The 25,268-nt window shown below is 40.6% G+C and overlaps 1 protein-coding gene across 6 annotated transcripts in view; it reads left to right on the top strand.

Moving 5' to 3' along the window:
• Positions 1–25,268, top strand: part of Cfap20dc (CFAP20 domain containing) — a 241,972-nt gene that overhangs the window by 14,024 nt on the left and 202,680 nt on the right. The gene's annotated exons all lie outside the window — the stretch shown is intronic.

Consider the following 25,268-nt stretch of genomic DNA (forward strand, 5'->3'; position numbering starts at 1 on the left):
TCTTAGTGAATGGGACTTATTAATTTTTCTCTGCGTAAGCTGGGAAATTCGTGATTTTTTTAGGTTGTCAACGAGTCTGAATTTTAGATTAGAACATTCCAGCCTTGTTTTCTCAGATGAAACGTAGATGAAACACCATGCACTTTTGTTTTATTCAGCCTTAAGCCCCTGTGAACTTGCAAGATCTTCTTTTATCATCTTCCATCTTTAAAACAGTTCTTAGAGAGAGAGCACCAAAGCATCATTTGATGCTCTTATGGACCACTTCCTGGTGTCTGCAGGAAAAAGCATTTTCAAGACTCCAAAAGCATTCTAAAGGTACAGAAAGTGCCGTTGAAAGCTTCATTTTCAGCACAGGAGAATATGAGTTTCTGAATTGAAAAAAGGCAAATTACGTTTTAAACTTTAAAGCTCTTTACATAGAAATCCAATGTTGCTCCCCCTTTTACCTGGATCTTGCCATGACCCACACTTTGAGCTTCTTCAAAGCAGCAGTAAAGGTGTTCCTAGTTAGCCTTAGGCTTGCAGGCTGTGAGACCCTCTTTTTTCTTTATAAAATTAAGCTTTATTTGTGCCCAAACACTTTAGCATATCACTCTAGCCTAGGCAATATACTGTCTTAATTAATTTAATGACAATTAAAGCTTTTAGTATTGAGAAACCAACAGGTATCCTTAACCTGCTCCTAGCAGGAGACAAGCCTATACCTAAGTAAACTCAACTGTTCTTTGTTCTGTATTGCTCTTGCTCTTGGTCTGTTTAGGTATGGGAAACATTGTTGAGAGGTCTTGGCATTAATGATTAGATTGTGAATGTGGTTCACTATAATCATCGATTCCCATGTTCTCATGTCTACATGGAAAATGAGTTGATTTTCTAAATGATTTTGGTTTTATAATTCTAGAAAAATAAATTCTTCTAGACAAAGATAAAAATTATTAAATGACATGGGTGAGACACACTCTGTCAGTTTGTCTTCTGTGAACTGAATTTGTTACTGATAGTCCAGGTAGTTCTGTTTCCTGCAGAAAGGACAGAGACCATGTTTTCAGCAGAAGGAAGATGGAGTGATAGGTATGGATTTTCGCTCTAACACATTTTCCCTGCATTAAAAGACAGGACTTTCTTTAGTACCCTTTGTGTAGTACTGTTCCTAGCAGTGTAGCCCTAGGCGATTTTAAATAATACATTTCTCTAACAAGCCTGGAAAGTCACCTAACAGAGCCATATCTGGCTTCTCAATTTCTCCATTGTCAGAGTAGGGAAAGGCATTTTGTTCTCAAAGGTTTTTGCTATACATCAAGAGGTTTTCATGAATGGAGTCTTGCCAGCTCATTTGGAAGGTTTGCAGTCATTTCCTCGGCCTCTTCTCATGCCTTTTTTGCTTCCTGGATGGTTTATCATGCCCAGGAACAGGTTATACATGTGGGTTGGGGGTGCTTTAGAACCAGCAGCTGCGCAGCTTGAGGACCTAGTATTGTCAGGCAATGTGTTGCCCCTTGGGCCTTTGAAATACCTTGAATTTGTGACTGCTATTTTTCCTACTTCAGACCACCATCACTGTTGTTCCTGCTTTTCTCTGAGCTTCCCAGCTTCTTCCCTGGCTTAGTTAGGTTTCTGTTGCTATGAAGAGACACCATGACCTCAGCATCTCTTCTAAAGGAAAACATTGAATTTGGGCTGGCTTACAGTTTCAGAAGTTTAGTGCATTATCTTCATGGTGGCATGCAGGCAGACATGGTGCTGGAGAAGGAGCTGAGAGTTCTCTGTCTTGATCCATAGACATCAGGAAGTGGCCTGAGTGCCACATTGTACATGCTTGAGTGCCGGAGACCTCAAAGCCCACCTCCACACTTCACCCAACAGCGCTACACCCCCAATAGTGCCACTCCCGAAGGGCCATTTTCTTTCAGGCAACCACACTCCCTCAACAGTGTCCACTGTGAGCTGTCTTAAGGAGCACCCCAGAGTTCCCACAGATTACGTGAGGTTAAGCGCCGAAACCCTTAAGGTTCTGCATGTCGCAGTTTGTTCTTTTCTCCCACTATGCACTCTGCTCTGATCGGGTTTCCTGTCAGGTACTGATGTCTTTCCATTCCTGTGCCTCTTGCCCCTCTTAAAAAGCCAGGCAAAGTCCCTTTTTAGATTCCTGTGCACAATTAGTTTCTGTCCCCAACTCTCTCTAATGGTTTCCTACTCTTGAGAATCCCTTCTTCCAATAGGCTGCTGCTTTGATCCTCCCCTCAAACTGAATGAGATTCTTCTCTTAAGCCCTTGTCTAGCACCTTGCTCATTTCCTTTATGAAAACCCTAAAAGTGCATAATTACTGCCGAGAGAGAGAGACAGAGAGAGAGAGAGAGAAAGAGAGATCTAAGAAGACAAGACCTTGTCTTCTAGACTTGGCATGCCATTCCAGCTCTTACCACAGAGTAACCAGACACATAACAGGTTCTGAAATGTGGGTGAGTGGGCAAGATGATTGTAGAGTAATGACTGGCAAAGTCTAATCTCTGTCCTCATACATTGTACTCTGCGGGCAAAAGACCTACCCACATTTCCATAAGTGCTGTGGTGACACAAGAACAAGACCTGTGGGCATGTGAGGTAGGAAGTGGGCAGACCTGTGGTGGAACTCTGGGAGACTTGGGGTAGCTGTATGACTAATCTCTCCTCTGGGGTGAGGTACAGAGCAGATGCTCGCATCTACTGTGGCATCAGTAGAAATTATTTCTACTCATTAAACATGATATATCTAGGAGTTTCATTATCATTCTGGATACTTTATTTCAGCTTAATAAATACAAAGCCTAAGCTGCTTGATAGGTCATAGCTATTAGCTGTTTGGTCATTGATTAAGATGACGTCTAAAAGATGTAGGGTCTGGCCGGTGTTTATAGTCCTACTAACTCCTGCAGCCAGAATTCAGGTGTTTAGCTCATGGTGAGGGCTTTTGCTTCACATCTCTATCCCATGCCTCCTTATTTGCAGTCCAGATAGTTTTCTGACTGTTCCCATATAGTGATAGCATACACACACACAGAAAACACTCCATCTGAATCTTAGCACAAGCTGAAGGTGTGAAGCCTTGCTCATCTCCAGGGGCGTCTCACAATAGTATGCTCAGAGTTCCAGAAGGAAAAGACGTTCTTGCTGGATTGTTTGCATTTTATGCCTTTGAAACTAGTAAATAATTTGCTTAATTTTTGTTATTATTGTTTTAGTATTTTTTCTAAATGAGAACCAAGAACTTAACCTATTTGTTGCTTCTTTACTTTAGTTCTTGTGTAGGCCTCTATTTTTTTGTACATCAAAGAATTATATTATTCAGAATCTTGTGCTTACAGCTAAGATGGCTACAACACCATGTCACAAGGTTCATATCGTATTGAGCATCTGGAGCAAGTAGAGTTTTCACAGTACCGACACTTCCATTTAGGAGTGAAGTAACAGAATCCTTTTTGATCTTTTCAGCACTGATGTCATCCTACAGTTTTAGTGTAAGACTTCCCTATTTTTTTAACAAACATCTTTTTGGTTTACATATTTTGTTATTATACTTCCAAAGTGTTTCAGTTTAACTGTGCCTATCTGACTTGAGTTTCTAAAACTGCTCCTTTTTGTTACTTTCCAAACTGTACTGTGAGGTAGCAGGGATAGGTGCTTCAGCTCCTGGGCAGGCTCCTGGTGCAAAGGAGGAGCACCCCGAACCTGGGGGGGTCCAGCTGCGTCTTGAAATTGAAACCCATTTTTGCTGTATTTCATGCCACCAATCACACCGCATGATTTTGCTATATTTCATTTTTGACCAAAATTGCATTGGTGTTAGCAGATACTGCTAAGCCGCATTTGTTATTTTCTCTCTCCTGATTCCGTCATTATCTTGATAAGTTCTGAGAGGCGTCTTGGACTGTTATGCTGCTGGTGAATTGACATTATTTTTCTGTTTTCAGTCAGCTTAGCCAGTGGGTTCCAACGTGTGGGTTGAAAATTCTGGGAAAGCTCATGTGGGCAGCCCAGTGTGCTGCTTGTAGCATTGGGATTCTCGAGCCAAAGGCCCTAGAGGGCATTAGTGCTGCAAGGCTTCATACATTGGCCCCTAGCTGACAAAGGAAAGAAGGAAACATTCTTTTTCTGAAGAGAAATCCTTAAAAGTGTGTAACCCTTACAGCTCCAGCATGCTTTGCTTCTGCACTGCAACAGTTGGCAGCTGAAATTATACCTGAATAGATTTTAATGGTTTTGACCTGGAATTCAGCCTGGGATTTATGTTTGTTCCAGAGTTGTTCTCTTGTTTTACCCATACCTGTTACATGGCTTTTGGCATGACATCTATCTCTCTATTACCATTCTTCATCAGTAAGTTGTAATGTGAGCTGCTTTCCGTCAGAGTTAATTGCAGACAGTATTTCTTTGTTTTTTCTAAGAAATATTAGGGCCATGTATACTTGGAAGCCTTCTTTTTCATCTCTATATTGAAGAAAATTGAAACATTCTGACAAATCTGTACCCTCAGGCTAACTTAATGAAAGTTCTTTAGATCTTCCCTGCCATTGGCTTTTGCCTGCCATTCCTACCTCAGCCATGTCAGAACCCCTGAACCCCGAAAAGCACCCGCAGCCTGTCGATGCACGCCTGCTCCTTTCATATCCTAGCTTTGGCCTCTTAAAAGCCACCGTGGTTGAGAGAATCCCTGGTTTTGATAACTTCAGGTCAGAGTGACATTGGTGAGAGCTTTAGAGATTGTGCCCATTTAGCCAAACTCAAGTCATTGTGGGAAATGAGCTTTCTTATCTTTTTGGTCATTTTGATGACTTCCTTTGAAGAACATAATGGTCCCTGTCTCACTCCCAAGTTAGTTGTAAAAAGAGATGTTATCCAAACGCAGAGTATTATATTATTCAGTGAAATCCGTTTTTCCTTCCGTGAAATCTTTTATGTTACCCAGTGAATCCATCTATAAACGACCCGTCTAAACCTTGGAAGAAAATGGCCAGCAGCAGCTCCCTGTAGACGAGTGCTCTGGACTAGAGTAACCGACACTCTCGTCTCCTTGTCATTTAAAATGCATCTCATGTCTCATCCCACCTTCTATTTTTTCTTTTTTAAAAGCATCAGTATTTAAATCTCATTATTTTAATTATATCCAATTAAATGTACTTGCATAATCAGTATACTTTGTTACATGCATTAGTAAAGAGAGCACTTTAAGATACTTTGCATACTGACTTTCTCAATGTATCGAATTTGCATACCTTAAAATAGGTTTCATGTAGAAGTTTTAGAAAATACATGTGACAGGTATATAAATCAGATGCCATATGCTCTACTTGTTAAACATGTTTGTAAAAGGTCTTTCCTCATGTCTTAATTTGGCTTTCTTTTTTAAATTACTTCTGTAGCACCCTTTCTGCAACCTAGATATTTGTTCAAAGTGAAAATAAAATACCAACAAGAGAAAAATTATACATATTTATATATTTGGAAGAATTCTTATTCTATAAAATCATAATAAAAGGGTCTACATTCTTTTTGGCACTGGGTAGCTAATAATTGCTGTGCCAGTCTTCAGGGTATAAGGCAGGGGCCTATGGTGGGGCACCCGTGAGCTTGAGAGTCACTGCCATTTATTAACATGGTTCTGGCAGGTGCTGGACCCTCTGCATGACAGCCTCACCTGTGCGTAAGGATAAGATTATATCTATTTATTGAGTAGGTAATTATGTGGTCAGTATTGGTTTATGACTTGCAGATCTCCACAGATGAGAGTACGGTGATATTGAATACTCAAGTTACTCCTGTGAAACATTTAAGCTGTCTTTGAACTTTTCATGGCACTAGTCCCTGAAGAGAGACCCAAAGTAGTTATTCCTTAGAAGCTTTCATCACTGTTACCTCGGGGTCGTCAACTAGAAAGAAAAGATTGACAGGGACAAAGAGAGAGGTGAACTTTCTTGCTTCAGTGGGGAAACTGGTTGGCTACCCACTGGTATTACAGTCTTGGTACCAGCAGAGTCCTTGTGACCAAACCAAGTGTGGAACCACAGATAGGATCTGAGAGGACACAAGAGGAGACTGACGTTACATGTGATATCAGAGCTTTGTCCTCTGCCACTTTTTGCTGCCCTTCATCTTCATCCCTCAGCAGGATAAGTTAGGATGGCATAGCAAGTCCCGGATCTCCCAGAGTCTCTCTTTATTTTGTCTACTTTCAGGAGAATGATTCTTCAATGCTGTGACACATCGCTCCATTTGTTTGTGTATTATTTATTTATAAACAGGAGACATGTCTTCACTTATTTGCATCTCATTCTGTCCTACAGTATTGTATATTTATTCTGATAGTTAATTTTAATTGTTCAAATAAAAGAAACTTGAAACTGCAACAAAATAAGGGTTATAGTATTTACATAGTCTTACTAATAAAATGTGTAGTCATGTATAGTATTTTCATTAATGGGACATTCTCATATATATAACTCTTACAACATAAAGGTGTTCTTTATTAGCACATAAAGCAATATAGGATTCATTTGGCTCTGATTAAGTTGGCAAGTATGACATACAAAGAAAATTTCTGTGGGGAAATATAACTTTAGAATTCTTGATTTCAGAAAATTTCCATTAACTGTGAATATTTGAAAATATATGTGTGGGTTTTTTTTACGTTTGTGTATGCACATAAGTGTGGGTGCCTCGAAGGCCAGGGACATCAGGTCTTCTAGAATGGAAGTTACAGGCAGTTAGGAGCCATTAGACATGGGTGCTGGGAATTGAATTCGGGTCCTCTGCAAGAGCAGTACCCTGTGATGGTCCATCTCTTCAGCCCCTCATAATAGGGATAATGATGTATAGATTGAAATACACTAGAATCTTTAGTTGAATGCATCTTAGGATAGTACTTATGTAACTTTTATGGCATTTGTCTCACAATGGCCTTCTTACTTCCATACCTCCACAACCAGCTAGCCACTTCCAATCACAGCATGGAATAATTGAGGGGCTGAGCATGGTGCATCCTGAGGAGGCTATCATGAAACTGAAATTTTGGGCCCCATTTATAAAAGATCCTGCTCAGATATTGCAATAGATTGCAGTAGAGTTGGTTTGGTTGTGTGTTATTCACAGAGACTTTCCAGAGCCTGATCCATAGCGATCAGTAGCAGAGAGGATAGTCTCCTGTAGTTGTCACTTCTGAATCCCTGAACTTCTCTACTTGTTTTCAGTTTGTTGTGTACTGTGGTGATGGTGGTGGAGGTGGTGGTGGTGGTGGTGGTGGTAAAAGTGAATTAGAACATGTTTCAAAATTAATGAGACTGTAATATTCACACTTGGTATTAAATTCACATAAATGAAGTTTTATATCTAGTTGAAAGAATGTTTAAGATGATATGGTATTGCTTTTTAAATGGGTCCATATTATTTCTGTTACTTCAGAAACAATAATCTACTTTCCATTATGAAATCTTACATACATTTTGACATGAACATGTTTTAGATGAAGACAGGCAACCAGTGCTGAACTAAAAGATTAAGATGCACAGGTATAGTTCAACCATTTCTTTAAAGTTGGGTAGTAAAACCTAGTTAACTAAAAATGGCATTGCCAATTCTGATTACATTTAAATTCTGTATTTAAGGTAACTGGATATATACTTTACTTTTAAAATGACTGATGCCTCAGTTTTAAGTTACAATGTTCGGTCTTGTGCAGACTGAGCTCCATCCAAGTGCCCTGCAGAATTGGATGTCAATGGGTGTCATAGACTTTTCTGGGGCCGACTCCTCAGCCTGCCACGTTCCCCTTTCTTGCTATAGCCCCCTTGGTGCTAAATTCCTCATAGGCTCTCATGTTGTTGGCTCAAGTTTTCATCCAGCCTAGTTTTATTCCTTTACCTTTTACAGCTTATCTATTCTCTAAGGGCAAAGCAGGATGCAGATTATACCAGTTGCTTTTCTATTGTCTTGATTGAGACCCCAATAAAAAGAAGAAAAAGCATTAAATTTGGCTCATGGTTCAGAGGAGATACAGTCTACCATGGCAGCAAAGGCACAGCAGTAGAGCACAAGGCCAGACTGACAGTTAGGAAACAGAGCGAAGAGGAGGAAGTGGGGCCAGACCTTTAACCTCAGAACTTGCCCCAGTAATACACCTGTCCCAGTAAGTCCCTGCCTCCCCAAATGAGGGCACCAACTGATGATCATATGTTCAACATGAGTCTTTGTGAGATAGTTCTTATTCAGACCACACCATTGATCCTCTAGGAGTATTCCCTGTGTCTTGCAGTTGTAAGTTTCTGCTTCCAAGATACCCCCATAGTGGTAGTCATGATGTCTTTGAAGACAAGGACATCACACTCCTTTCCATAACACCAAAGCACCAAGAAGAATTGTATATGCATGGTGAGTTCTTAATGATACTGGCTGTATTGTGCTACAGTGGAATGTTTTGATGTACTATATGTTGTCGTAAGTAGGGAGAAAAGAGGAGAAAGGATCACAGTAAGAAAGTAGGAAATAATTAGAGCAGGGTTTTGTGCGACTTTCCCTTCTTAATTCATTGTTTCTGGAAACTAATGAGTGGGTTGTAATTCCTCCTTTCATTTGCCCTCCCATGTATCAAGCACATTTCTCTGAGCCACACTTTTCTGACAGGATGACAGCTCTATCAGATGAGGGAAGTTTCATGTGGGTAAGGAGGAATGAACTTTCTCAAGATGGGCTGGAAAGTGGTCTTTAAGACTGGAGTGAAGCTACTGAGCACCAAGTGTGACTGAGATGAAGACTGTTTATAAGCCTATAATAGAACTCCCCAAAGACTACTTTAATTAAAACCAAGCAGTTTTCCCTGTTTATTGGAACACTTTAGTGATCTTACATTTTATATCTACTTCATACTTAAAAGGCTATTACAATAAACGCTTCAAAACAAGGGCAATGAATTCTCAGTGTAGTTGGAGGTGGGTCACATTTGTTAGCAGAAAATAGAAATAGCTATTCTGTTTCATATATATTCTCTTTCCCCCTGAGGTCAAATGCTATTGATTTATAATAGGGCAATAAAATATCTGAGCATTATTAAAAGCAGTATACTAGTATTGATATGCCACAGTGCAGTGCTTTCAAATATATATACAAATAAGCCATATATTTAGAAAGTAATATGTTAACATACAGTTTTTTTTGAAAACTTAGAAGCCCAACTTTCAGTTATAGGGAATACATAAATCTTAACCAATTTTCCATTTTTGAATAGAAAAAAATTTTTAAGGCCCCCAAAAGGCCTATGACATTGCTCAGGTTTCTTTTATTTTTCTTTTCAACATGTGTGTGTGTGTGTGTGTGTGTGTGTGTGTGCGCGCACGCGCTCATGTGTGCATGTATATGTGAGCATCTGTGTGTATGCGCTTGTATGTGTGTGTGGTTTCTGTGTGTATATGTGAATGTGTACCTGTGCCCACACATGTGGAGGGCAGAACAAAAAATCAGATAGCTTTCTCTATCACCTTTAGTATTGAGACTGGGTCTCCCTCCCAGGAAGCCTCAAAGCTTACCATTTCAACTAAACTATTGGCCAGCAAGCTCTCAGGATCCAGCTGTGGTTGCAGTGCTATGACCCCCAGTGCTGGGGTGCATGTGCAGCCATGGTAAGCTTTTTACATGGTTGCTGGGAAACCAAACTCGGGTCTGAATGCTTCTAGAGTGAGCACTTGTTAACCCATTGAGCCATCTCTTCAGCCCACATTCCTCAGGTGTCTTAGTTGCTATGTCAGGTCTAAAATCCCAGATTTCCTGATTTTCTAAGCTTCCTACCCACCCCCACACACAGTGCTAGGGATTGAACTCAGGACTTTCTGTATACCAGGCAAGTGTTTTCTCACGGAGTGAGACTCTCCAGCCTTTGCCTGAATGTCTGTGATGTCTTTTAATGCTTGAGCTGTAAAAAGAAGATGTCATGGCCTGATTTTATAATCATGGGTTTTGATGTATTTTTAAGAGAATTTATTTCTCTAGCTGGTACAGATTATTGATTACAAAGGGCTAATTTGTTACTACAATCCAGGTTTGTTTACTCTCTTACTCCTGTCTCTAAAACTTAACAGATATAAATTATTTGGATCTCAACTAGCAAGGAAAAAGAAAGTATAGAAAAGACAAAAAACTTCATAACATTTTACAGGATTCTTTAGTTGAAGGGTCAGAATTCTACTAAATCATCTCAAGAAAAGATGGCAAAATATCTGAACAGAGGTACCCAGCACTCACCTGCTCTCAGGAAGAACCAAAGCTATAGGTATATAGCTGCATATGAATCACAAGCAATTACTAAAACTCAACAGTAAAAAAAAAAGCAAACATCTTAAGATCCAAAAGTTTAGTGCAAAACCATAGTCAAAGAAATGAAATATACTGGACTTTTTTACATCATCTCAGTAACTCCTCAGTGGGCTGCAGGATCTGTCGTGAGAAGGGACCTGATGCCACCATTTGGATAGCTGCAGCAGGACTGGCCAGCTGTGCATGCCTGAGTTGGTATGATGGTCAACTCTCATCTTCTTTTCCCTTCTCCCAGTCTTTAAGTCACAACATCTCCCAGAGATGAATTGGGAGTGGATTGTGGCAGGATCCACAAAATTCCTGCGAGCTAAAGTGCTTATGAAGCAACCATGAAAATAGTTTTCTGATGTGGTATTCTCCTCTGTATGTGTGAATATGTTTTATATCATTGGTTAATAAAGAAGCTGCTTTGGCCTATGGCAGGGCAGAATAGAGCTAGGCGGGAAAACTAAACTGAATGCAGGGAGAAAGTAGGCGGAGTCAGGCGGGTACCATGTAGCTGCCAAAGGAGAAAGATTCCAGAACCGTAACAGTAGGCCACAGCCTCATGGGGGTCATACATAGATTAATAGAAATGGGTTAATTTAAGAGGTATGAGCTGTCTAGGAATATGCCTGCACAATTGGCCAAACAGTGCTGTAATCTATAGCTTTTGTGTGATTATTCGGGTCTGGGTGTCTGGGAAAGGAACATGCAATCTCTACTAACAGTTTTCTGGTTGGAGTCACCAAAATGTGAGGAACTGATTAAAGGGTCACAACATTAGGAAAGTTGAGAGCCACTGAGCTAGATCAAACAACATAAAAGAATAAAGACCCAAATCAATAAAATTTAGAGTTGAAAAATAAGATACTACAATTAATACCTCAAAATTATAAATTATTAATTTTTAAAACTTGGATATCAATTAATTTAAAAATGCAGAGAAAAACCAAGTTTCTTGACACATGTGGCCTATCAAGTGAACATAAATGACTGAAGAAAACAAAAATAATGAGTCTTAATCAGTAACAAAAGCCTCAAAACCTGAAACTAAGGACAAGATGTCTTCAGGATTAAATTTTCCCAAACTTACAGAACTAACATCAAGGCTTCCCAAACCATTCCTCAAAATTAAGAACCCTTCCAGACTCATTCTGTGAGGTCAGTGCAAACACTTCTAACCATTTCTGCTAAGATCAAGTACAAAACTAGGATGTCCAATAGAATGTCCAATGTAGATCAGACTAGCCCTGTACTTAAGTAGCACAAATGCATGCAAGATCCTCTTGCCTCACACTCTTGCCTTAGCCTCTTGAGTTTTTAATTGCAGGAATGCACCACAATACCAAGCTTTATTTTTAGAGCCATAAGGAATGGCATAAGGAATTTTTAGAGCTAGAAGGAATGAAAGGAATACAGATTGAAACTGGAGAAGCCAGGTCACACTTGTTTGCAGAATATTCCGTCTGTAGAAACATATAAAGATGGATTATGTGTGCTCACACCCATACTTTCTCCCCTTCTCTTACACACACACACACACTCACACGTGCGTGCATGCCAGTTAATTAAGAAACAATATAAAATATTCAACAATATTTAGCTTTTATACCAATAGTGAATTTCCTGAGAAAGAAATATCAAGCTCAATAGCCAGAAAAATAAGTAGAAATATTTAAAAATAAGCTTAACTAACAAGTAATTGACCTTTACAATGAAAATTTAATACAGTGATAAAATATATTGAACATGACATTAAAATGTGGAAAGACATTCTATATTCATGGATTGAGAGAACTAATATTGTCCATACTTCCCAGAGAGAACTATAGGTTTTCCCAGCAGAGCAGCAATAATATTCCTCACAGCACTAGAAAAAAAAACAGTTGTGAAATGTGTATTAAAGCACTAAAGACCCCCAAATCAACCAATACTATTATGAACAAAAAGAGCAAAACTCCCACAATATCTTATATCTGGACTCATTGAAAAGCCAGAAAAACTACAGCATCCTGTATTGGCATAAAACCAGACATACAGCCCCATAGAAAAGACTTGTGGCCCCAGAAATCAGGCAAAACATTTACAGTCAGCTGGTTTTTATAAAGTTGCCAAAAATATATGAGAGAAAGAAAAGTCCTCCTAAGAAACCTTGCTGGACAAATGATATGTACATGCAGAAAATTAAAATGTATTCTTCTTCACCATACACAAAAATTCATGAAAATCGGTCAAAAGATTTAAAATAAGACCTAAAACTCCAAAAGGACCTGTGTTACTTTCTGTTCTTGTGATAAACACCATAACCAAAGCAACTTCACTTAGGGAAGAAAGGGTTTTTTTTTTTTTTTTAAGTGTATAGTTCCAGAATGATAGTGTGGTGGTTTGAATAAGAATGGTCTTCATAGGAAAGTAGATTTGAATGCTTGGTTATTAGGAAGTGACACTACTTTAGAGGGATTGGAATAGGTAGAACTTGTTGAAGGACTTGTGTTATTGGGGTGGCCTTTGAGGTTTCAAGGCTCAAGCCATTCCCAGTGTCTCTTTCTTCCTGCTGCCTGCTGATTCCAGATGTAGTCCTCTCACCTACCTACTTCTCCAGCACCATTGTCTACCTGTGTGCTGCTGTGCTCCCCACCATTACAATAATGAACTAAACCTCTGACTTTCTGGCAACAGGGTAGGGAAAGCTATCATTAGCCAGCAGAAGGCTGGGGGTGCCTGCTGAGCTAGCAGAAGGCTGTGGGGTACCGGTTGATTGACTGTGGTTTTCCTGAGAACTGCCTGCTCAACTCTGTCCTATTCTAGTGAGCCAACACTAAGACCTGGTCTCTGTCAGGCTGCTGGGAAAGCCTATTTTAGCTCTGGTCTTCCCCCTACCCTTAGTCCTCTCCACAATAATGGACTAAATCTCTGAAACTATAAGCCAGCCTCAATTAAATGCTTTCCTTTATAAGGTTTGCCATGGCCATGATGTCTCTTCACAGAAATAAAACAGAGACTAAAACAGATAATGTCCTTCAAGACTGGGAAGGCCAAGCATGACAGCAGGGTCTGGAAGTCAGATGATCCCATTTCATCTGCACACCCACAGGAAGCAGAGAAAGCACAGACAGTAGTGCACAGTTACAGATTTTGACTATGCAGAGCTCAGTCTACACTGATTAATCAAGGAAGTTTGTATAGTATCACTGAGGTGGCCTTAGGATCCCAGGCAATGGAAATACATTATTGCCTGGGTCAAGAACAGCATGGAAGAGTCTAGTAGAACTTTTGGCTACTATTTTTTTTCTCTGAATAACAGTAGAGGCTCTCAGAAGTATCTACAGAAGTTACTTGCAGGTGACTTCTTGTGTATTTACTAAGGAAAGACATTCATTACATAAATTGTGCAACTTCCAAAAACATTAGTCATTGATGTGGTACTATTTGCTGTGGTATAGATATCCCATCCTATATAGAAACTATGTCTGTGGTCCAGAATTATACATGTCAGTGTGGGTGGATTCCTAGTCTTTCTATGTCTTCTGCATCAATGACATTTTGTAAAATTCAGGCCAGTTGTTTTGTTCCTTACTTGATCTGTCAGTTGTTGCCTTGTGATTAGAATCCTCATGTGCATTTCTGGCAGGAATTGTAGGCAAATGCTATGTGTGTCCTTCTCAGAGTTTCCAGGAGGAGGCGTCTGGCATTCACATGTGATGACTCTTCAGTCTCTGAAAGTGTTATCCGTCACATTGCCCCACAGTGAAGTTACTATGTATTTAGCCATTGGGGGATATAACTTGGGACTACTTGAATGCCTTGCTCCTCATTCACTAGTTTACCATAATGACTACTGCTTAAAATAATTTTACTATGAGGACTATAAAATAATATGAATTTTAAATTATCTTCTAATGACACAAATAAGAACCATGTGTGGTTGACTATCTTGGCTGTCTGCCTAGCATATTTTGCCACATTGTTCTATCTCTAAATCACCTGAATCTTGTTATGTAGCTCTCCTATCAGTAACCTTGTGTGTCTAACAAAATTGGCCCTAGTGCAGGTCCTAGAGTGGTGTTTGATTCATCAGTTAACCCATCCTTTGCAGTCACATTCATTCTGACACATGCTCAGCCAGTTTGAGGAAGTCTTAGGGTTTTGTTTGGGATATTGGAGGAGTGCCTGTTTGTAGCTGGACTCATTATTTGATAGGATAAAACCAATATGATATGTCAGAAGGGGAATGTTATAGAAAAAGTGGGTCACTAATGTCAGTTTTGAGACCAGAATTCAGTTGGTCTTGAAGTTTTGTGGTGTTCACCCATGTGAGCTATTGTAACAGTTTTAGGTGAGCTAACTTGAGTTGGTTTAGTTCTGTTGCTCCTAGTTACAAATAAGTTCTAATAATTTTTACTTTGCATTAAAAATGGTAAGAAAAATGGATGAGACCTAAGAAGCCCCAAAAAACTTAAGTACAGCCTCTTGTGTCCTTACCAGCCTGGTGATAGAACACGGCATTGACTTTGAAGAAGTTACAGTGTCAGAAAGAAGGGTATTGGTCCCATCCACTAAGACCTGGGAGTTCATTTTTAGTGGTGAAGTTGCTAAGCCTGGAGAAATGCTAGCTGCATTTGGAGTCATTTAGTTAACTCCATCAATGTGAGGGATGAAAACCGTGGGAAACCAAAGGCTGGTATGTTAGGGTCACCTGAACCTCGAGGGAGTCATTGCAGGTGAGTATGGAAGCTAGCATTGGAATGCTTTGATTGATTCAGGTATTCCCTTTCCCCCTTAACTCTCTCCCTCTCTCTTGCTCTCTCCTTTTCTCCCTCTCCTTCTCCATTTTCTTTCCCTTCCTCCGCAACTCTTTCTTCCTGTCTCTCTTGTCTTTTTCTCGTAGCCTTTTCTGTGTTTCTGGTTCATTTCAAGGTCCACCAACCTAATTGTATACCACATGACTGAGAATATTGTAGTTAAGATATTTAGCTTGCCCACCTGTGCCCATTTGGATACACATGGTTTCGGTAAACCTACCCCCGCGGGTAAGGAGAGGGTTTGGGGGAGTGAGCCAGAAGAAATTTTGAAGTTAGCTGCTAAAATAATCATTAATTGGTGCCACAGGCAGCCGAAAGCCTCCTAAGTAGAAAGCTTGGCTCATGATGCCTTCCTTCTTCTCTCCCAGGACCGCCGCCTCTCAATATTAGCATGGTTTCCTCTCATTGGAATTCCTGCTAAGTTACCAGCTGTCACAGTTAGGTCTTGAGATTTGCTGTAATCATTCCCAGATTATTTTTTATTTCACCGAGCCAGTGCATCACAGAGTGTGGTTCCTGCACCAACGGCATTGGATTTGCGAGTACCCAGGCCCCCACTCCAGATTACTCAGACAGAAAAAGAGGTCCCAGAACACTTATCTCAACAAGTTGTCCAGAAGATGCTAATGTCACTTAAGCTGGAGAACAACTGTCATCTTGAGTTAGTGCAGAGCTACCTAGCATCCGTCTTCTTGCCAGCCTGCAGCCTTAACTGTTGCCTGGTGTATGAATTTAGAAACCCAGTCAGGCATTCCTCACAGTGCTTCCTGAGCAAACCCTGGTGCCTGTCTTCTGAAGAGCAGTTCAGACTCCTAGCAGTACAAAGGTTGCTGCCCTCAGCTCTAGACCTATATCCCTAGAACAGACTCCAGCATTTTAAGACATTTTTTTTAACCTATCATCAGAGGTTTGGATATAGAAGAGGCCACTTGAAATCTCTTTAGTATAAGACTGTTTTGCACTTTTGTGAAGCGAGGCACATGTGAACCAATTGCTGTAAGACTTGATAAGCTGTTGCTGGGTGCTGACTCTTGCCCCCTCCCTCATCCCTCGCCGTCTCCCTACTCTTCCTCTTTCACTTCCTTCTCCATTTTCTGCTTCTTCACTCTCTGTCTCTTTCCTACTCTTTTCATTTCTTTATTGCTCTTTGTTCCCCCATCCCTTTTCTCTCTGCCCTCTTGTTTATTGGATTCTCTTGTTCGTTCTCCTCTCTCACTTCTAGGAGTAAATTTATTCGAAAGGAGAACATGGTTGCTCAAAGGCCCCGGGAGATGTGAAATGACATGTATACTACCCTGGATGCTAACTGCAAACATTCTTAGGCCTCCTAAAAGGAGTATCCAGATTCTGAGATCTCTCTCGTCTCTGTCCATTAAAGAAGAAATCAACTTTTTATGGTCATCAGTTCTCAGGCCCAGATGCCCCCCCATTTCAATCATTTAAATTATTGTATTGCTATGTTCTGGTAAATGTTTAGCACCTCTCTCTTGCTGGGGCTGGATGGGAGTGGGGCTGTCATGTATAACACTTGCTTATTTCTGTGGTATAAATCCTCCCACCACAGCTGAATTCAGGCTGTTATCTGGATATCACCCATGAGTGCCTGGACGAAGATGGTCACAGTGGACTCTCCTAAGTCAGTAGACCTGTCTGTTTACACCGCGGTGTGGAAAGCTCCTCATTCGCACTGCTGACTCCGTTAGCTCGCATGTGAGGGGTTGGCCATTAGTGTGTCCATGGCTGTAATTTGAAACAGCAGATGTCTGTTCACACTCTCACAGACTCCTTCAGGACCGCCATTGCAATAATTAACAGCAGCAGTGTATGACAATTGTCACAGCACTACCTTTTAGTCTGGTTAAATAAAATCCAATTGCAAACACTGCCAACGATATTTAAACCTTCCACTGATTTGCAAACTGTTACTCCCGCTCATGTGTCTGAGCTCAGTCAAAATACCACTTGAATTGACATAACTTTTTGGAATATAAATGTCACAAGATTTTAGTTAATATTCAGTTAAAAAGTAAAATATCACCCTGTTACCTTATTTCTTGTATTTACATTCTACATCATTTTGGTGGGCTTTTGTTATTCTTAAGTAGCTTCACATTATTTTTTATGATACTTTGTTTCCAGCAACAGCTTTGCATGCAGATGGAAATGTTGGGAATCTGGATTGGGCTGATTTTGTTTTTTATTTTCATCCTGTTATGTGATTGATCTGGTCAGTGAACAAGAGATGTTCTGAGGCCATCCATCACTCCAGGCAGCTGCTGAGCTAGACTCCTAACTCACTGCTTCCAGTCAGTCATGCAAGATCTGGGCTGTAAATATTGAATGCACAAACAACTGTTTAAATTTGCTCTCCTATCTGCTTTATCCAATTTCAGGAGATGAGCAAGCTGATATGTTGTTTAGTGGCAAGAAATAGAAAACAGTGAGTTCAGCGTTGCTCTTCCGTACGTCACAGACTTCATTCTGTTGACAAATATTTGGATCAAATTAATTCTTACTACCTTAAGCTAAATTATAATTAAGCCCACCAAGTGTGTAATTTATGTAGCATTTTTTTGGATTTTATAGTTGAACAGTAGGACTGTTAGTAAATTTAGCAATCTGTCATATATATAGTAGCCAATTGTTAAATACTTACGTCTGTGAATTTTGTTACCTCGTTACAGTAACAAAAGCGGTAGTATTTGGGAAATATCTGAGCAGGAAAGAAAAAACAGCAACTGGCTTGTCCTGACCATTATAGTGAGCGTGTAGAATCCTGAGTGTGTGCAGGTGTCAGTGCTTCTGTTGGAGTTAGAGCAGGCATGCACACTCCCACTAGTATTGATATGCATAATAGATAAAATGCCAACTGTCTGCTTGGACTCCTAAAAGTCTTTTTTTTTGTATGGAATAAATTTATGTAAACTTCCCAAATCTCTGTTTTAAACTTACTATTCAAATTCATTATCCTAGGAACATGTTTTGAAGTAAAAGATGTGTATCTAAGCCTTCATTAGTAGCAAAAATGAACGGATTCCTGAAGAGCAAACGATTTGCCTCCCTTCCTAGGCTTGTGGGGTTTCAGCAGCATGCCATGTGGCAGTAGGATGGTAGTCTCACAGGGCAGCTGCAGCAGCTACTGCTCAGGGCAGCTGGGCAGGCTACTGGGATAGACACTGCTCGCTGCTGAGAATCATTCCCTCTCTCTTAACACTGTTAGTCGGGGTAACCATGAACCCAGATACTCCGGCCAATGAAATGCAAGTGAAGCTTTCTGGGCAGGGCTCATTTCATTGGCCAGAACTAGACTGCATGGCTATCTCTAATCATAGCACAGTCAAGGAAGGTGAGCTTGTTTAGGTGGGTTTATGACTGTCCTGAACAACTCTGCTGCTAGCCCCTTTCATCTGATTTTTGTTTTGATGATGGTTTTGGTTCTCTGTTCTTTCCTCATTTTTGCTTCAACTCTGACTACAATGCAAGAAAGTGCAGCCTACATACAAGGGCCCAGGGTGTTCTTTTGGAACATGGAACCACACTAGGAGTTGGTGCTATTCTAGGGGCAGCAGCCTGCCTTGAGCTACTTGCCCCTGGATTGAGTCTACTTCATTTTCATTAAACTGTTGGTCATGGGCTGTTCTTGGAGCATAACATTTTCCTAAGGATAGAATACTTCTCCTTCTCAGTTCTTATCTAAGTCTTCATGAGGTTATATGTGTTTTCTATTAAAATATGGCCCACTCTGGAATTTTAAAATCAGTGTTCACCTGTTATTATGTGCAAATAAACTAGACCAGCATTGCTTTATTGATGAGCCTTATCACTTACAAATGAGTACTACAAATTACTAATAAGTATTTATGGTGATGAAACTTGCTTGGTCTCAGTGGTCTCATCTCTCAAATCTTACTTCTTTTCTTTCTTAATCTGTTCCTGTCTTCTTCACTGTTCAGTGCTCCTAGCCCCAACAAGGAAACCAGATTCTAAACGGTAGTGGCAGCATTGTATATTCTAGAGGTATACAAACATGCAAAGCTGCTTTATTATTCCCCACCCAGCATTTTTTATGACACTCTCAAGTTTTTTCATTCTGGCTCAAACTGTCATGTCCAACCAAATCCACTGCCCACTCTTTTCCTTTGTCTGTTTCTGTTCCCTCAGGCCCAAATTGTCCGTAAGACTCCTGGGTTATTGGTAGGATCCACAAACCAATACATCCTTCCACTCTTTCAGTCACTACTTCTCTCACTTCTGTGCCTATTCTTCCGTATGCATCTGTGAAATCTCACTGTCTCTTTAAACTGAGCTAAAGCATCCTTCTCCCTGACCTGGCTTTTCCTATTTGAATTAGTATCTATTGCATCTGCTGTGGTTTCTGTAACGTTTCTTGTACATTCTGTAGTAAAATTTATTTGGTTGAGTTGTAGTTGCAGGTTTACCTTTTCTAGTAGATCATGACTTCCATGTAGAGATGAGCTATGTTTTATTTTTTAGCTGTGGTGTCTAAGTTAGCATTTGGAAAAGAGAAGATATTTAGAATGTAGAGGATATTTTTCCTAACAAGAAAACAATTTTTTAAATTATCGCTACTTCTTCACTGAGTACTAGGATTATTTGATTATTAAATGTGACCCAGCAACACTAATTGTGATTTGTACTCATCAGTTACTAACAGAGACCCACCCGGGTCATTGCGGCACGCACTTTCATTGACCCACCATTGTGGTTTTCTCGCACAGGTGCGTGTCTTTTATTGGTTCACACAGATGTGCACTAATGTCCCACAGTTCCGACAGGGGTTGATCCCAAGACTCCTTGGATGCCAAAATCTATAGATTTCTCTGTGTTTTCATACAACTTGTACGCACCTTCCACATGTTGTTAGTCATCTATACATCACTCATAATAATATAGTGAGAAAGTCATGTGAGTAGTTGTGATGTCCTAGTGTGTGTATGATAAAGACACTGTGTTCCCTACCCCACCCCCAAATATGCACAGCTGGTTCAATCCTCAGGTCTAAAACCTGTAGAGTCAGAAGACTGACCATGCAAAGAGAAGTCAAACCTAAGACAAAAGAAGCTCACCTGCAGAAAAGGAGGGCTCTTTCTCTTCCAGACCTGGGAAGTGGAGGCCTCTCACGGTTGGCCTGGGCCTGAACTTTGCTGTAGGTTGAGTTTGATTCAGTTCACTACTGCGTCATATCTTTTGAGCGGGAGGTCAGAACCATCTCTTTACAGGCCTGGAACTCCGACTCCAGGTGGAATTGTAGCAGATTTACATATGTGACAAGTTGTCCAAGCATTAGTTTCTTTCTTTGTTTTATAGCTCAGATGCCAAGTCCAGTGACCACCAGGAGTTCTCTTTGCCGTCCATAACTGGAATTCCATGACTGGAATTCTTTGCTTTCCACGATTTTTTCCTTCCTGGCTTTGCTGACTAGTTTTATTTCAATGAGACACAAGATAGACTCATTTTGAAAGTGGACTCTTAATTGAGAAATTGTTTCCTTAAGATTTGCCTGTAGTACAATTTCTTCGTAAGTGATTGATGTAGAGGGCCTAGCCCATTGTGGGTGGTACCACCCTGGCAGCTCTGGTCCTGAGTTGAATAGGAAAGCAGCAATCAGGATCCATGGCCTCCATGAGCTCCTCCCTCCAGGTTCCTGCTTTTAATTTCTGCCCTGAGTTCCCTGAATGATGAACTGTGAGCTGTAAATAAACTCTTTCTTTTCTGAGTTGCTTTTGGCCATTTTATTTTACTACAGCAATAGGAACCTAACTAAGACACTGACCATCAGTCCAAAACTGCAAAGAAAGGGTGCCCCATGCTCTGTGAAGACCTCAAAATCTCTGGAGCATATATCAGCTCTCTTGGGCCCTGCTGATCTCTGGTAGCTGAAGTTCCAGAACTCAGCAAATAAAATTCTCACTGCCCTCTTATTGCTTATACACATCAGCAGCAGCTGGAGACCCAGGAAAAAGTTGGCAGACAGGTGCAGCTTGCCTTACAGTGGGGGCTTCTCAGAATTCTACTTACTCCGGCCCAGTGCAGCTACCCAAACTAGAGTGCTTTCTTCTCATTCCCATTTGTGGCTGATTTCATGTCTTCTGCTCTGCAGAAATAAAAAACGGTTGTGGGTCTCTCTGCTTTTCTGAAGAGCTCATCCATTCCTTGAATTGAGTTCATTCAAGTCTTTCTGTGTGTTTGACCTAATGAGGCTTTTCTGGTGAGTTTATGGGTGTTAGACTTGCTCTGTATCAGGCATGAGAACAGCAGGTTTTAAAAAGTGACGGAGTCTAACCTCCCCTTTCTTTTTCATCCACCAATTGAATGATCTTTTCTAACAATCATATATGTATGTGTGTGTGTTGGTGTGTGTGTAAATATATGTACACATACACATTCAGACTATTGTATATTTAGAAACACAAAAGTGTAGGGATTTAAAACATTTTTCTTTTATAACAATTTATTTTATATAATTTTTTCCCTGAATGTGTGTCTGTACATGAGTACCTAGTGTCTGAAGAGATTAGAAGAGGGTGTCAAACCCCCTGGAACTGCAGTTACAGATGCTTGCAAGCCACTACGTAAGTGCTGGGAACTGAACCCAGCTTCTTTGCAAGAGCCACAAGTACGCTTAACTGCTGAGCCATCTCTCCAGCTCCTTAAAATATTTTTCACTGGTGAATAACTATCTTACAGTTACCCTTGTCCTGTATACCCAAATAACTGAAAGTAGTGTTATAACTGCAGAAATAGTTTCAACTTTCTTAGAAAAACAATATTCTTCTTGCTGAAAACTGTTGGTCATCATTGAATTCTATGTGTGTAAGATATTTTGCAAATGAGAACTTAATGCTTCATATTGTCTCTTAGGCCTCTTGAAATCTAGAAGTGAGAGTAATCAATACTTAAATTTTATTAATTTGAAAATACTGTAGTCTGTATTGAAAGAAAGGAAGACTTGGATGATGAAAACATTTAATTAAATTAATATATTGAAACTTTTATGACAATAAAAGTTAACGATCCAATGATATCTAATATCTATCTGAAAATAACGGTGGAAGGTTAAGCAAGATGTTATCAGTCTTAATTGGCAGCCATTTAGTTTATCTAAAGATGTATAGAATGACAAACAGGAAATGCTTAATTAATATAAAATGCTATGACATCAGAATCCATACATGGCAGTTTTATGTTATGATCTTTCAGCCCAGTGATATCTGTCACAATGAGTGCTCAGTGCTCGGGTGTATCCGCTAGCTTCTGCACCTCAAACTAAGATGCACTGTGGAGGTATTCTTTCTCATGCACCTTTGGGACAGTGAAGTTGGGTGATGTAGGTTAGGCTTATGTCGGTTAATGTGCCTGAAGCATGGATATAGCTGAACTCGACTTGTCACCGAGGCTGAGCTCCTCATGTGTTCTTTCAAGTCAGGGCTGGTAAAACAGGAACTACTAAGGCCTATCCCTTGTGGTGACGTGCTTGCAGCTGGGTAAGTAGGCACACAAAGACCCTTCTCAGATCGAAGCTCAGAACTAGCTACTACTCCTTCTCTTCTGTTGGTTAAAACAAGTTCACTGTATTAAAGTTAAGAAAAGCCATGCTGAAAATTAGGAATTAGAGACTAATCCTGCCCAACTGGTTGGGAACTACAAAGTTCCATGGAAGAATATGTGGACAGGGTGTCTGGTGAAACACTGGAGCCAGCATATTATTCTTTGCAAAGACACTGACTTCAGAAACCCATTGTAGGCATATTCCCTGGGAAAGCCTAGGACTGCAAGTTGGGGGTCACAATTCTCTGAAAACGCAGTCTGTGTTGGTATTTGCTGGCACAAGGACAGGCCTGACTCAGGTTTAACAGAGGTAGCAGCTGATGAGAGGGAGCTCAGTGAGGCTATGTGTTTGCGCAGACTGCGGTGCTCAGGCCCTAGCTAAAGAGGTGGCAGGTCCTGCTTAGTTCCACGTGACTGGCACTGGAAGAACAGGCCCAGTTTTTTGCTGAATCTTCCAGATTTTCAAGAGGTTTTAAAAATGTTTCAGATCACTAAAAAGCGAAACAAAAAAAATGATATTCCCCAGTGTTAAAAGATAAACAAAACCAAGGATAAAATATTTGTGAGATAGGTGTGTGTGTGTGTGTGTGTGTTGGAGAGTTTCACTGTATGTTGCCAGCTTGCAGTCCTACTGCTTAAGCATACTGAAATTACAGACATGGACCACCATACCAAGTATATGTTCCTGTGACACAAATTTCATATGAACATTTATAACTGTCTTCTTATATATTTTTTCTCATATATTTTTTTCATGCCTCAAGGAAGCATGGAGAGTTCAGGTTGGAATGAAATCTTTCTGTCTGTCCTGTGCTTGTTGGGTGCCGTAGAAAGACCTTTGCTTGTGCCGTGCATTTGTGCGGTACCAGCTGTTCATCAGAACCTGCTCCAACTTATTATGCTACATCAGAACACAAAGCCAAGATCCCTGCTCCAGAGTTCATGTTCTCTCTCCTCAGAGCTTGAGCACCTTGTCCTAAAGCTACACGGCCATGCCATTCTAGGTTTTACATGGAAGTGTTGGCAGTAGAAGCCTTGCCATTCAGCTGCCTTAGGACCTTTGTTAGGTAGGAACAGCCAGAGGCAGCAGCAGTCAGTATATTTAACATAGAGACCATGTTTGTTAACCCAGTGTGTCTGCTAAATGAGCTGCTTGTGTACTTAGTTTAAACAAAAGCAATTGTAAAAAGAGCCCGTAGTAACTGAGGGAAATTAGAAAACCTTCATCTTGTTGCAGATACAGCTTCTGTTCTGTTAGGCTCTGCTGTCTTCCTGGAGGTTAGTTCCGCATCTCTGCTGATATATAGCATAGAGAGGATTGAATAATCTTTATTGCCATCAGGCATAGTTTATCATGTAGTCAGATACATCAGTTCTTCCATTTTCAAGTCATGGGAGTAGATAGCAAATGTCTTTAGACTTTTGTGCCAACAAATTGTGCTTTCATCTCTGCGTGACTAGACATGTGACCACTATCAACACTGTGCTGATATGACTCTTCTGACTCCGTCTCTGTCTGTGTGAGTTTCTCAGCCCCCCTGGTTACTCTCTGACTCTCCTGGAGCCCCACCACCGTATCGCCACTGTGGCCCTGCAATGTTTCTAGTCTCCCTTCAGTCCTTTACCAACGTCCCTAAATTTTCTTCTGTCAGCATCACAGTCCCCTGAGCATCATGCTGAGCGCTGCGTTTCCAGACTGTATCATCAAGTCATCGCTCCCTCAACTTAAAAGAGCAAAGTAGGTGTGTGTGCACTTGCCGATTCTTATCCTCTCTGACTAGCTGCACTATATTGTTTTAAACCTTTACCCACACCACTGTGCAAGCTAGCCAAAACAGGGAACTTATTCAAACATAACTCCAGCAATTTTGGGGGAAAAAGGGCAAAGACAGAAAATTCAAATGTACTTTTTCTGTAGAAAATTTCCAAGTTGAAATGTATAGTTCTGGTGTCTCACGTACAAAATACAGTTAGACATAAGCCCCATAAACCTGTTAAGATCTGTTAAGACCTTTCTGAGTTAGTTCCAGCAGTTATGGACCAATGAGAGGCCCTCTAAGTATGTATAGTTTGTGTCTCTCAGACCTCGTACCGTCATTACCATAGTTACTCCTGGCTTAAAGTGATAGTATTCAGCCTTTTCTCCTCCTGTGTAACAAGCTTAGTGGGCAGTAGTCAATGGAAATTGCTATGCTTCTTGAGCCTCCTTATTCCCCAGGGAAAGGTGAGTATGCTATCTACCCATTCCTGCAGCCCCACCACGCAGGAAAATCTGATGTGATAGGGAGTGGAGTCAAAGCAGGAACTCAGTTTATTACTGTGAGCGGCTACTTATAAAGGTTAGGTGATACCCTGTGATGTAAGGGTATCTCCAGCCAATGAGAAGCAGCCAAACCCTCTCCCTGGCTGGAAGGGTGTCTGCCTAGTTTTTGCTGTTTCATCCTCATTCAAACTCGCTTTTCTCTGTCCTATAGGCAGAGGTACAGACCCTGAGATAATTTTGGCCCAACAGAAATCCCTGTCATGTTTCCTTTATTGACACTGACACTATTTTCATCCTAGCCTAAGTCCCTGTATCA

The sequence above is a fragment of the Myodes glareolus genome, chromosome 5 (assembly GCF_982192425.1).
Source record: "Myodes glareolus chromosome 5, mMyoGla1.1, whole genome shotgun sequence".
NCBI lineage: Eukaryota > Metazoa > Chordata > Mammalia > Rodentia > Cricetidae > Myodes > Myodes glareolus.